General features: G+C 36.3%; 1 pseudogene; it reads left to right on the top strand.

The window, feature by feature from the left end:
- Positions 1 to 10690, top strand: part of LOC107887557 (fasciclin-like arabinogalactan protein 4) — a 16058-nt pseudogene extending 5368 nt beyond the window's left edge.
- Positions 10691 to 11454: the final 764 nt, after the last annotated feature.

Here is an 11454-nt window from a genome sequence, read left to right as displayed (position 1 = left end):
TCCTTTGGGTTCGCTCGAGTTGATCATGAACCTTGTTCAACCCACACTGGTGACGGAGGATAGCAATGCAAGCAGCTTCACAACGGATTCGTTGCGATCGATACCGGGATCGTTCAAGTGTCGGTTATGTAACAGCCCGATTTTGGGCCTAGTCGGAATAGTGGTTTCGGGACCACAAATCCGACGAGGGAAAATATGGTTATTATTATATTTTTATGGTCTACAATTTCACGGAAAATTTTCGTAAAAATTTCATTCGAAAATTTCGACGTTTGGGCACTCAATTTAGTCAAAAGGACTAAATTGTAAATAGTGCAAAAGTTGAGTTCTATATGTAGAAGTATCTAATTGATATGAAATTTTAAATTGGAGGTCTTTATGTGGTAATTAGACCATTAGTTAGTTGATGGACAAAAATAGACATAAGAAATGAGAGAAATAGATTTTTTTTAAGTGGGGGCATATTAGTCATTTGGTAATAAAAAAAATAAAATGGGAAAAAGATGACAAAAATCATCATCTTCCTCATTAGTTGCTGCCGAAATTTGAAGGAAGCCATAGCTAAGGTTTCTTTGCTTTCTCAAGCTCATAGTAAGTGCATCCTAGCCCCGTTTTTAATGTTCTTCGCATTTTTGGAATCCTCGTAACTCGGTTTAGCTTATTCTAGCAATAATTCGTGTTAGGGCTCATATTTGGAAAAATACCCATAGGTGAAATGTGTTTATTTTGCTGTTTTATGGTGGAATATGAAGCTATAAATTATGTTAAACAACTTTTGCTAAGCGATTTTAAGCGAAAACGGGTAAATAGGCATAATCGGTAAAAATAATTATTGTTCATAAGTGTATGTTAGAGTGAGAATTTGATGTTGCCATAGAAGGGAAAAATGTTCAGAATGTCATAAAACCTAAGAATAAGTGATGAAGTTTAATTTCCGAGCTTGGGGACAAAAGTGTAATTATACAAAAGTTTGGGGGCAAAATTGTAATTTTTCAAAAAGTTGGGTGGTGGATTATTTTAATGAATGTGAACATTAAATGAGTTAAATTTGCTATTATAGATCAAGAAAGACGTGAAGATTATCTCAAACGAGGAAAAGAAAAGATAGTGGAGTGAAGTGCAATATTACGATATTTTGCACCGAGGTAAGTAAACACGTGACTTGATGTATTATTTTGACATTAATTGATATATGTTGAGATTTATTTGGAATTAAAATAAATGTTTGGCCATATCCTAAAAATGTTGTTAAATCGGGAAAGGTGGTAAAGGGTTGCAATATATGATTTATGGGTTGAACACTCGGAATAAGCCGAAGTATGTTGTACATAAAGGGGTTGCTGTGTGCTGATTCCCCGATTCATTGGTGGTGCTATGTGCGATATCCACCGTATCTTTGAAATGTGAAAGGGGGTTGCTATGTGCTGATTCCCCCGAGGGGTTGCTAAGTGCTGATTCCCCAGTTCATTGGTGGTGCTAAGTGCGATATCCACCGTATCTCTGAAATAAAAAGGGGGTTGCTATGTGCTGATTCCCCCAAGGGGTTGCTAAGTGCTGATTCCCCGATTAAGTGGTGGTGCTAAGTGCGAGATCCACCAATAACGGTTAACATTCCGAGTGCTCAACGAAAAAGTGTGGAAGGTGAATATTTCCATATGGTGGAAATTTTTATGGGGCAAATATTGAGTTGGATACTAAATCGATCCATGTATGAGATGGGAGAAAATATCAAAAACGAAAAAAGGAACGATTTAGTTATAAACTGTGTTGAACAACAGCAGATGGGTAACTTTGAAAAATCACCATAAATGGTGGAAAATGAATGGGAAGCTGAATAATATATGAAATTGAAGCTGAATGTGTCTATTTTCATATGAAATAAATAGAATAAGCAAAAGAGTTGTATTTTTGGAGATATCTGAATTTTACTGAAACAGGGCTGGATTGATTTCGGGATCCCCTGTTCTAACTTTGGAAAATCACCAAAAATTGTACAAAAATAATTATGGTGTGAAATTTATATTCCTGGATTCCTTATTGACTCTATTTTTAATAGAAACAAGCGAAACCATTTTTAAAATTTTGTACAGAGAGTTAAGTGAATTTTTTTGAGGAAGGGTCAGAACCGTTGGGCAGTGAAACAGGGGAAGTTTTAATGAATAAACTGTACTAATTGGCTGGGTAAAAAATTCTGAAATTTTTATGGTGAAATGGTATATGAGTCTAGTTTCAGGGAAAATTTACAAAACTCAATTTGGAGCCCTGTAGCTCCGGATAAAAATAAATTAGCGACTATGATGCAGAAAAACAGTTTGCTGGAAATTGCCTAAACAATGAAGTTATTCATGAATAAGTTTATATTTTGGTGTAGTTATGTGAGTAATTACTTATTTATCATGTGTTTACTTACTAAGCTATATGCTTACTCGATTTTATTTTTCCCTTGATTATAGTGACTTCCGACAACTCGGAAATTTGGAACGAAGTCAGACAATCATCCACACTATCCTTCACACTTGGGGTATTTTGCTACTATCGTTCCGGAAAATTATGGCATGTATAGACGACCTATGAAATATGGAATCATCATGTAAATATATGTTATGGTTTGATTTAAAATGTGGTGTTCATTAATAGTTAAATTGTGAGTATTATTATAAATGAGTTTGGTTGATATATATATATTGGATTGTGATTTAAATTTGCAGGAGGTTTAAGCAAAATTAAGCAGAAATGCTGTCGAAATTTTTTTAAAAAAACTTAGTAATACCTCATACTCTGTTCCGAGCCGGAATACGAGTAAGGGGTGTTACATTTTAGTGGTATCAGAGCTACGGTTTAGTCGGTTCTCGGACCAATAAAATATGTGTGAAAGTCAGTCTATACATGCCATCAATATATTGTGATAGTGTGATGATTTCAGACAATTTAAAATTTTGTTTTATATAGTAAATGGATCCTAATCGAAGTATGGCAGATGATGTTGAAAGTAACACGCCGGTTCCCGCACAAGGGACCGCGCATGAAGAGAGTAGACATGAGACACATGGACAGGATGAGGCTCGAGAAGCCTTCCTCCGAATGATGAGTGATTGGTATACAGAATATGTCCGTGTAAATCCGAATGTTCCACCTCCTCCACCCCCTCCTATTCCTCCGCCGGTCCCCGTAGCTCCACGAAGTGCTGAATTGGTGAGATCAAGTAAACCACCCGTTGATAGAATTCGAAAGCATGGGGCTGAAGATTTCAGGGCCAATGTTGATGATGATCCGGAAAAAGCCGAGTTTTGGCTTGAAAATACTATCCAGGTATTTGATGAATTATCTTGTACTCCTGAGGAATGTTTGAAATGTGCTGTGTCTTTATTGAAGGATTCGGCATACCGTTGGTGGAAAACATTAATAACGGTGGTTCCAAAAGAAAGAGTTACTTGGGACTTCTTTTAGGAAGAATTCAGAAAGAAATATGTAAGCCAACGGTTTATTGATCAGAAGCGCAAAGAGTTTCTCGGATTGAAACAGGGCCGAATGTCAGTAGCAGAATATGAACGGGAGTTTGTCCGGCTTAGTAAATATGCCCAGGAATGTGTGCCTACGGAGGCTATTATGTGTAAAAGATTTGAAGAGGGGCTAAATGAAGACATCAGATTACATGTTGGAATTTTAGAGTTAAAAGAATTTGTGGTATTAGTTGATCGTGCTTGCAAAGCTGAAGAGCTGAGTAGAGAAAAGAGAAGGGCAGAGATGGAAGCTCGAGATGTAAGGAAGAGGTCAATGGGCAGAACATTTCAATCTCACCCGAAGAAGTTTAAAGGGATGGATCCACGACCAACTGGTTCAGTTGGGTATTCACGCAGAGACCGAGGGAGGTCATATTCCGGAACTACAACTCGAGCTACCTCAGTGGCAAGTGTGGGTAATGTAGGAAACACCAGACCTGAATGTCAACAGTGTGGCAGGTGACATACTGGTGAGTGTTGGGGATTTAAACAAGCTTGTTTCAAATGTGGTTCCCAAGAGCATTATGTAAAAGACTGCTCTGAGAGAATAGAAGAAGAAAGATTACAAAGAGCTGGATCGGGTGATGTTGTCAGTAGAGGCAGACCACCGAGAAATGTGGGAAGCAAAGCCAGTGGTAAGAGTGTGATAAAAGATGCAGCTGGAGGATCAGAAACTAGAGCGCCTGCCAGGACTTATGCTATACGCGCTCGAGAGGATGCCTCATCTCCCGATGTGATTACTGGTACATTTTCTCTTCATGATATTAATGTTATTGCTTTGATTGATCCTGGCTCTACTCATTCATATATATGCATGAATTTGGTGTCTAGTAAGAAATTGCCTGTTGAAAACACTGAATTTGTAGTTAAAGTATCAAATCCTTTAGGCAAATATGTCTTAGTCTATAAGGTTTGCAAGAATTGTCCCCTGATGATTCAAGGTCACTGTTTCCCGGCTAATTTGATGTTGTTACCATTTGATGAGTTTGATATTATTTTGGGGATGGATTGGTTGATATTGCATGATGCCAAGGTAAATTGTAGACAGAAAATTCTTGAATTAAATTGTGAAAACGGTGAAATTCTCCGGGTTGAAACAAAGGAGCCGAATAAGTTGCCTATGGTGATTTCGCACATGTCTGCTCAGAAATACTTGAGAAAGGGATGTGAAGTTTATCTTGCTTATGTGCTGAACACGGATATTACTGGGTCAAAGCTTGAATCAGTGCCGGTAGTTTGTGAATTTCCAGATGTATTTCCAGAGGAATTGCCTGGGTTACCTCCGATTAGAGAAGTTGAGTTTTCTATTGATCTGTTACCTGGTACTGCACCGATTTCTATTGCACCGTATCGAATGGCTCCGACTGAGTTGAAGGAATTAAAAGCTCAGTTACAAGAGTTGACAGATAAAGGATTTGTGAGACCGAGTTTTTCTCCTTGGGGTGCTCCTGTGTTATTTGTGAAAAAAAAGGACGGCTCTATGAGACTTTGTATTGACTATCGTCAGCTCAACAAGGTGACTATAAAGAACAAGTATCCTTTGCCGAGAATTGATGATTTATTTGATCAATTAAAAGGGGCAACAGTGTTTTCTAAGATTGATTTGAGGTCTGGTTACTATCAGTTAAGAGTTAAAGAGTCTGATGTGCCGAAAACCGCCTTTAGAACAAGGTATGGACACTATGAATTTCTGGTAATGCCTTTTGGGTTAACAAATGCTCCAGCTATTTTTATGGACTTGATGAACCGAATTTTTCGGCCGTACTTGGATAAGTTCGTGGTGGTGTTCATAGATGATATTTTAATCTATTCTCGGGATGAATCTGAGCATGCAGAACATTTAAGAACTGTGTTGCAGATTTTGAGAGAAAAGAAATTGTATGCTAAATTCAGCAAAAGTGAGTTTTGGCTTCGTGAGGTTGGATTCTTGGGACATATAGTTTCAAGTGAAGGTATTCGGGTTGATCCAAGCAAAATTTCAGCAATTGTTGATTGGGAGCCACCAAAGAATGTGACAGAAGTTAGAAGCTTTCTGGGCTTAGCTGGGTATTACAGACGCTTTGTCAAGGGATTTTCGATGATTGCTTCTCCTATGACTAAGTTACTGCAGAAGAATGTCAAGTTTGAATGGACCAATAAATGTCAACAGAGTTTTGAAAAGTTGAAGGCATTATTGACTGAGGCGCCAGTGTTGGTGCAACTTGAGTCCGGGAAGGAGTTTGTAATTTACAGTGATGCATCGTTGAATGGTCTTGGGTGTGTGTTAATGCAAGAGGGCAAAGTAATAGCTTATGCTTCGAGACAATTGAAACCGCATGAGAAGAATTATCCGACGCATGATTTAGAATTGGCTGCTATTGTTTTTGCTTTAAAAATTTGGCGTCATTATTTGTATGGTGAAAAGTGCCGAATCTTCACTGATCATAAGAGTTTGAAGTATTTGATGAGCCAAAAAGATTTGAATTTGCGGCAACGAAGATGGCTCGAGCTAATCAAAGACTATGAGCTAGTGATTGATTATCACCCCGGGAAAGCTAATGTGGTTGCTGATGCCTTGAGCAGAAAATCTTTATTTGCTTTGAGAGCTATGGGTACGATGTTAACTTTATCTGATGATGGCTCAATGTTGGTTGAATTGAGAGCTAGACCATTATTTCTTCAGCAAATTCGGGAATCTCAAAAGAATGACAGTAAATTGCAAGCCAAGAGAGCTCAGTGTGAAGCAGGTGTTGACTCAGATTTTCAAATTGGTTCAGATGATTGCTTGATGTTCCGGGATAGAGTATGTGTACCAAGAAATGATGAGTTAATTCAGGCCATTTTATGTGAGGCACATAGTGGTGACTTGTCAGTTCATCCGGGTAGTGTGAAAATGTATAATGATTTGAAGAAGTTGTATTGGTGGCCAGGCATGAAAAAGGATATCTCGGAATTTGTATCAAAGTGTTTAATCTGTCAACAAGTGAAGGCTGAGCATCAAGTACCATCGGGTTTACTTCAACCGATAACGATTCCAGAGTGGAAGTGGGATAGTATTACGATGGATTTTGTGACAGGATTGCCTTTAACTCCAAAGAAGAAAGATGCTATTTGGGTAATTGTTGATAGATTGACAAAGTCGGCTCATTTTATTCCGATACGCATTGATTACTCACTTGACAGGTTGGCAGAATTATATGTTGCTGAAATAGTGAGATTACATGGGGTGCCTAAATCTATTATATCGGATAGAGATCCGAGATTTACTTCGAGGTTTTGGATAAAGTTGCAGGAAGCCTTGGGTACAAAATTGAATTTCAGTACTGCGTTTCATCCGCAAACTGACGGGCAATCGGAAAGAGTGATTCAAATTCTTGAAGATATGCTCCGGTGTTGTATTTTAGAATTGAAAGGCAGTTGGGAGAAATATCTACCATTGGTTGAATTTGCTTATAACAATAGCTATCAGTCAAGTATACGAATGGCACCGTATGAAGCATTATATGGGCGTAAGTGTAGAACTCCTTTATATTGGACTGAGCTCGGTGAGAACCGGATTCATGGAGTCGACTTGGTGAAAGAAACTGAAGAAAAGGTGAAAATAATTCGTGACTGTTTAAAGGCTGCCTCAGATCGGCAAAAGTCGTATGCGGATTTAAAGAGAAAAGAAATTGAGTTTCAAGTAGGTGATAAGGTGTTCTTGAAGGTGTCTCCATGGAAGAAGATTCTGAGATTTGGTCGTAAAGGCAAACTAAGTCCACGATTTATTGGACCATATGAAGTTACCGAGAGAGTTGGCCCTGTAGCATATCGGTTAGCTTTACCACCGGAGTTGGAAAAGATACATAATGTGTTTCATGTGTCGATGTTGCGACGTTACCGTTCGGATCCTTCACATATAGTTTCCCCTACAGAGATTGAGGTCAGACCAGATATGACTTATGAGGAAGAACCAATAAAGATTTTGGCTCGGGAAGTCAAGCAGTTAAGGAATAAAAGTGTATCCTTAGTAAAAGTACTGTGGCAAAAACATGGGATGGAGGAAGCTACGTGGGAACCAGAGGAAATTATGTGGAAACAGTACCCAAATCTCTTTTCCGGTAAGATTTTCGGGGACGAAAATCCTTAAGGGGGGAGAGTTGTAACAGCCCGATTTTGGGCCTAGTCGGAATAGTGGTTTCGGGACCACAAATCCGACGAGGGAAAATATGGTTATTATTATATTTTTATGGTCTACAATTTCACGGAAAATTTCCGTAAAAATTTCGTTCGAAAATTTCGACGTTTGGGCACTCAATTTAGTCAAAAGGACTAAATTGTAAATAGTGCAAAAGTTGAGTTCTATATGTAGAAGTATCTAATTGATATGAAATTTTAAATTGGAGGTCTTTATGTGGTAATTAGACCATTAGTTAGTTGATGGACAAAAATAGACATAAGAAATGAGAGAAATAGATTTTTTTAAGTGGGGGCATATTAGTCATTTGGTAATAAAAAAAATAAAATGGGAAAAAGATGACAAAAATCATCATCTTCCTCATTAGTTGCTGCCGAAATTTGAAGGAAGCCATAGCTAAGGTTTCTTTGCTTTCTCAAGCTCATAGTAAGTGCATCCTAGCCCCGTTTTTAATGTTCTTCGCATTTTTGGAATCCTCGTAACTCGGTTTAGCTTATTCTAGCAATAATTCGTGTTAGGGCTCATATTTGGAAAAATACCCATAGGTGAAATGTGTTTATTTTGCTGTTTTATGGTGGAATATGAAGCTATAAATTATGTTAAACAACTTTTGCTAAGCGATTTTAAGCGAAAACGGGTAAATAGGCATAATCGGTAAAAATAATTATTGTTCATAAGTGTATGTTAGAGTGAGAATTTGATGTTGCCATAGAAGGGAAAAATGTTCAGCATGTCATAAAACCTAAGAATAAGTGATGAAGTTTAATTTCCGAGCTTGGGGACAAAAGTGTAATTATGCAAAAGTTTGGGGGCAAAATTGTAATTTTTCAAAAAGTTGGGTGGTGGATTATTTTAATGAATGTGAACATTAAATGAGTTAAATTTGCTATTATAGATCAAGAAAGACGTGAAGATTATCTCAAACGAGGAAAAGAAAAGATAGTGGAGTGAAGTGCAATATTACGATATTTTGCACCGAGGTAAGTAAACACGTGACTTGATGTATTATTTTGACATTAATTGATATATGTTGAGATTTATTTGGAATTAAAATAAATGTTTGGCCATATCCTAAAAATGTTGTTAAATCGGGAAAGGTGGTAAAGGGTTGCAATATATGATTTATGGGTTGAACACTCGGAATAAGCCGAAGTATGTTGTACATAAAGGGGTTGCTGTGTGCTGATTCCCCGATTCATTGGTGGTGCTATGTGCGATATCCACCGTATCTTTGAAATGTGAAAGGGGGTTGCTATGTGCTGATTCCCCCGAGGGGTTGCTAAGTGCTGATTCCCCAGTTCATTGGTGGTGCTAAGTGCGATATCCACCGTATCTCTGAAATAAAAAGGGGGTTGCTATGTGCTGATTCCCCCAAGGGGTTGCTAAGTGCTGATTCCCCGATTAAGTGGTGGTGCTAAGTGCGAGATCCACCAATAACGGTTAACATTCCGAGTGCTCAACGAAAAAGTGTGGAAGGTGAATATTTCCATATGGTGGAAATTTTTATGGGGCAAATATTGAGTTGGATACTAAATCGATCCATGTATGAGATGGGAGAAAATATCAAAAACGAAAAAAGGAACGATTTAGTTATAAACTGTGTTGAACAACAGCAGATGGGTAACTTTGAAAAATCACCATAAATGGTGGAAAATGAATGGGAAGCTGAATAATATATGAAATTGAAGCTGAATGTGTCTATTTTCATATGAAATAAATAGAATAAGCAAAAGAGTTGTATTTTTGGAGATATCTGAATTTTACTGAAACAGGGCTGGATTGATTTCGGGATCCCCTGTTCTAACTTTGGAAAATCACCAAAAATTGTAAAAAAATAATTATGGTGTGAAATTTATATTCCTGGATTCCTTATTGACTCTATTTTTAATAGAAACAAGCGAAACCATTTTTAAAATTTTGTACAGAGAGTTAAGTGAATTTTTTTGAGGAAGGGTCAGAACCGTTGGGCAGTGAAACAGGGGAAGTTTTAATGAATAAACTGTACTAATTGGCTGGGTAAAAAATTCTGAAATTTTTATGGTGAAATGGTATATGAGTCTAGTTTCAGGGAAAATTTACGAAACTCAATTTGGAGCCCTGTAGCTCCGGATAAAAATAAATTAGCGACTATGACGCAGAAAAACAGTTTGCTGGAAATTGCCTAAACAATGAAGTTATTCATGAATAAGTTTATATTTTGGTGTAGTTATGTGAGTAATTACTTATTTATCATGTGTTTACTTACTAAGCTATATGCTTACTCGATTTTATTTTTCCCTTGATTATAGTGACTTCCGACAACTCGGAAATTTGGAACGAAGTCAGACAATCATCCACACTATCCTTCACACTTGGGGTATTTTGCTACTATCGTTCCGGAAAATTATGGCATGTATAGACGACCTATGAAATATGGAATCATCATGTAAATATATGTTTTGGTTTGATTTAAAATGTGGTGTTCATTAATAGTTAAATTGTGAGTATTATTATAAATGAGTTTGGTTGATATATATATATTGGATTGTGATTTAAATTTGCAGGAGGTTTAAGCAAAATTAAGCAGAAATGCTGTCGAAATTTTTTTTAAAAAACTTAGTAATACCTCATACTCTGTTCCGAGCCGGAATACGAGTAAGGGGTGTTACAGGTTACCCAAACAATTTTTGACCAAAACTCCGTCACCATTTTTGAGGTTTCCAAGGTTTTATTGCCTATAGAGGTTTTCGGGAAAGATTCAGCCGGGGAATCCTGTGGTGGGGACAACCGTTCAGCTGCCGGAAACATCCCCGTCTCTGGAGAATTCACCTTGGTTAAGTGGTCCAGCTTCATCCCTGTCGGGTTTTCACGAAGATATGAAATCTAACGATGAGAGATTCTGATTGCAAAGCTGCATTGTTGCTCTATGTTGTATAGGATTGTATCTACTGGTATGAGCTAGAACCTTGAATTTTTTTTTAACTGCAAATTACTTATTTTTTGTGTTTATCTTTCACAATGAATTGAATTATTGCCTACAAAAGAAGCCATTTTTAAATTTATTTTATGCAAAATTTAAAGGGAAAGTTGCTATATTTTTTTTCAGTGTATGTCCTAATAATAATAATTTATATTTAAATTTTCATCATTTTTGCTTTCCATCTTGTAGTTGTATAAAAATGTAAAGCTTTTTCTTTTTTAATTAATTGGATAATTAATGGAATTTTGAAGAACATTCGTCCAGCTTAAGCACTGTTTATTTATTTATACGCATGGTTTTGTTTTTTTTTAGCATCAACAATCTTGGTCTCTAAAGTTCAATACTTTAAATTTTAATTAATTTGTTTTCTTAATTAACACACTTTTAAGTTTTATTTCCAAAAAGAAAATCATGTCATATTCTTTTTCAAATACTATTAACTTAAATTATTCTACTTTTAGTTTAATATTTTATTTATTTAAAGTACTCTTCTGCCCAATCATTCAATTATATATTGGATATGCAGTTGGAGCCTAGATAATATTTCAAATGAACTAAAAATATAATTTTTCAGCTTAAAAGCAGAATTAAATTAAATTATTATATTTTAAAAGTAACTTTATACTATTCACATATCAAGCTCACATGATAGGAGAAGCATTTATATCTTCTGTGAGATCGCATACGTATTAAATCTAAAATAAAATATGTATTTATATTTACGAAATTTATCTAAATATTATATTAATAAATAATAATTATTTATATACAACTCCACTCACATGAAGAATAAACAAAGTTACTCAACAAATTGATTTCTAATTCAAAATTATATAATA

Source organism: Gossypium hirsutum, chromosome A03 (assembly GCF_007990345.1).
Source record: "Gossypium hirsutum isolate 1008001.06 chromosome A03, Gossypium_hirsutum_v2.1, whole genome shotgun sequence".
Classification (NCBI taxonomy): domain Eukaryota; kingdom Viridiplantae; phylum Streptophyta; class Magnoliopsida; order Malvales; family Malvaceae; genus Gossypium; species Gossypium hirsutum.
Note: the sequence above shows the minus strand (reverse complement) of the source record. Positions and strands in the feature narration are given on the sequence as shown.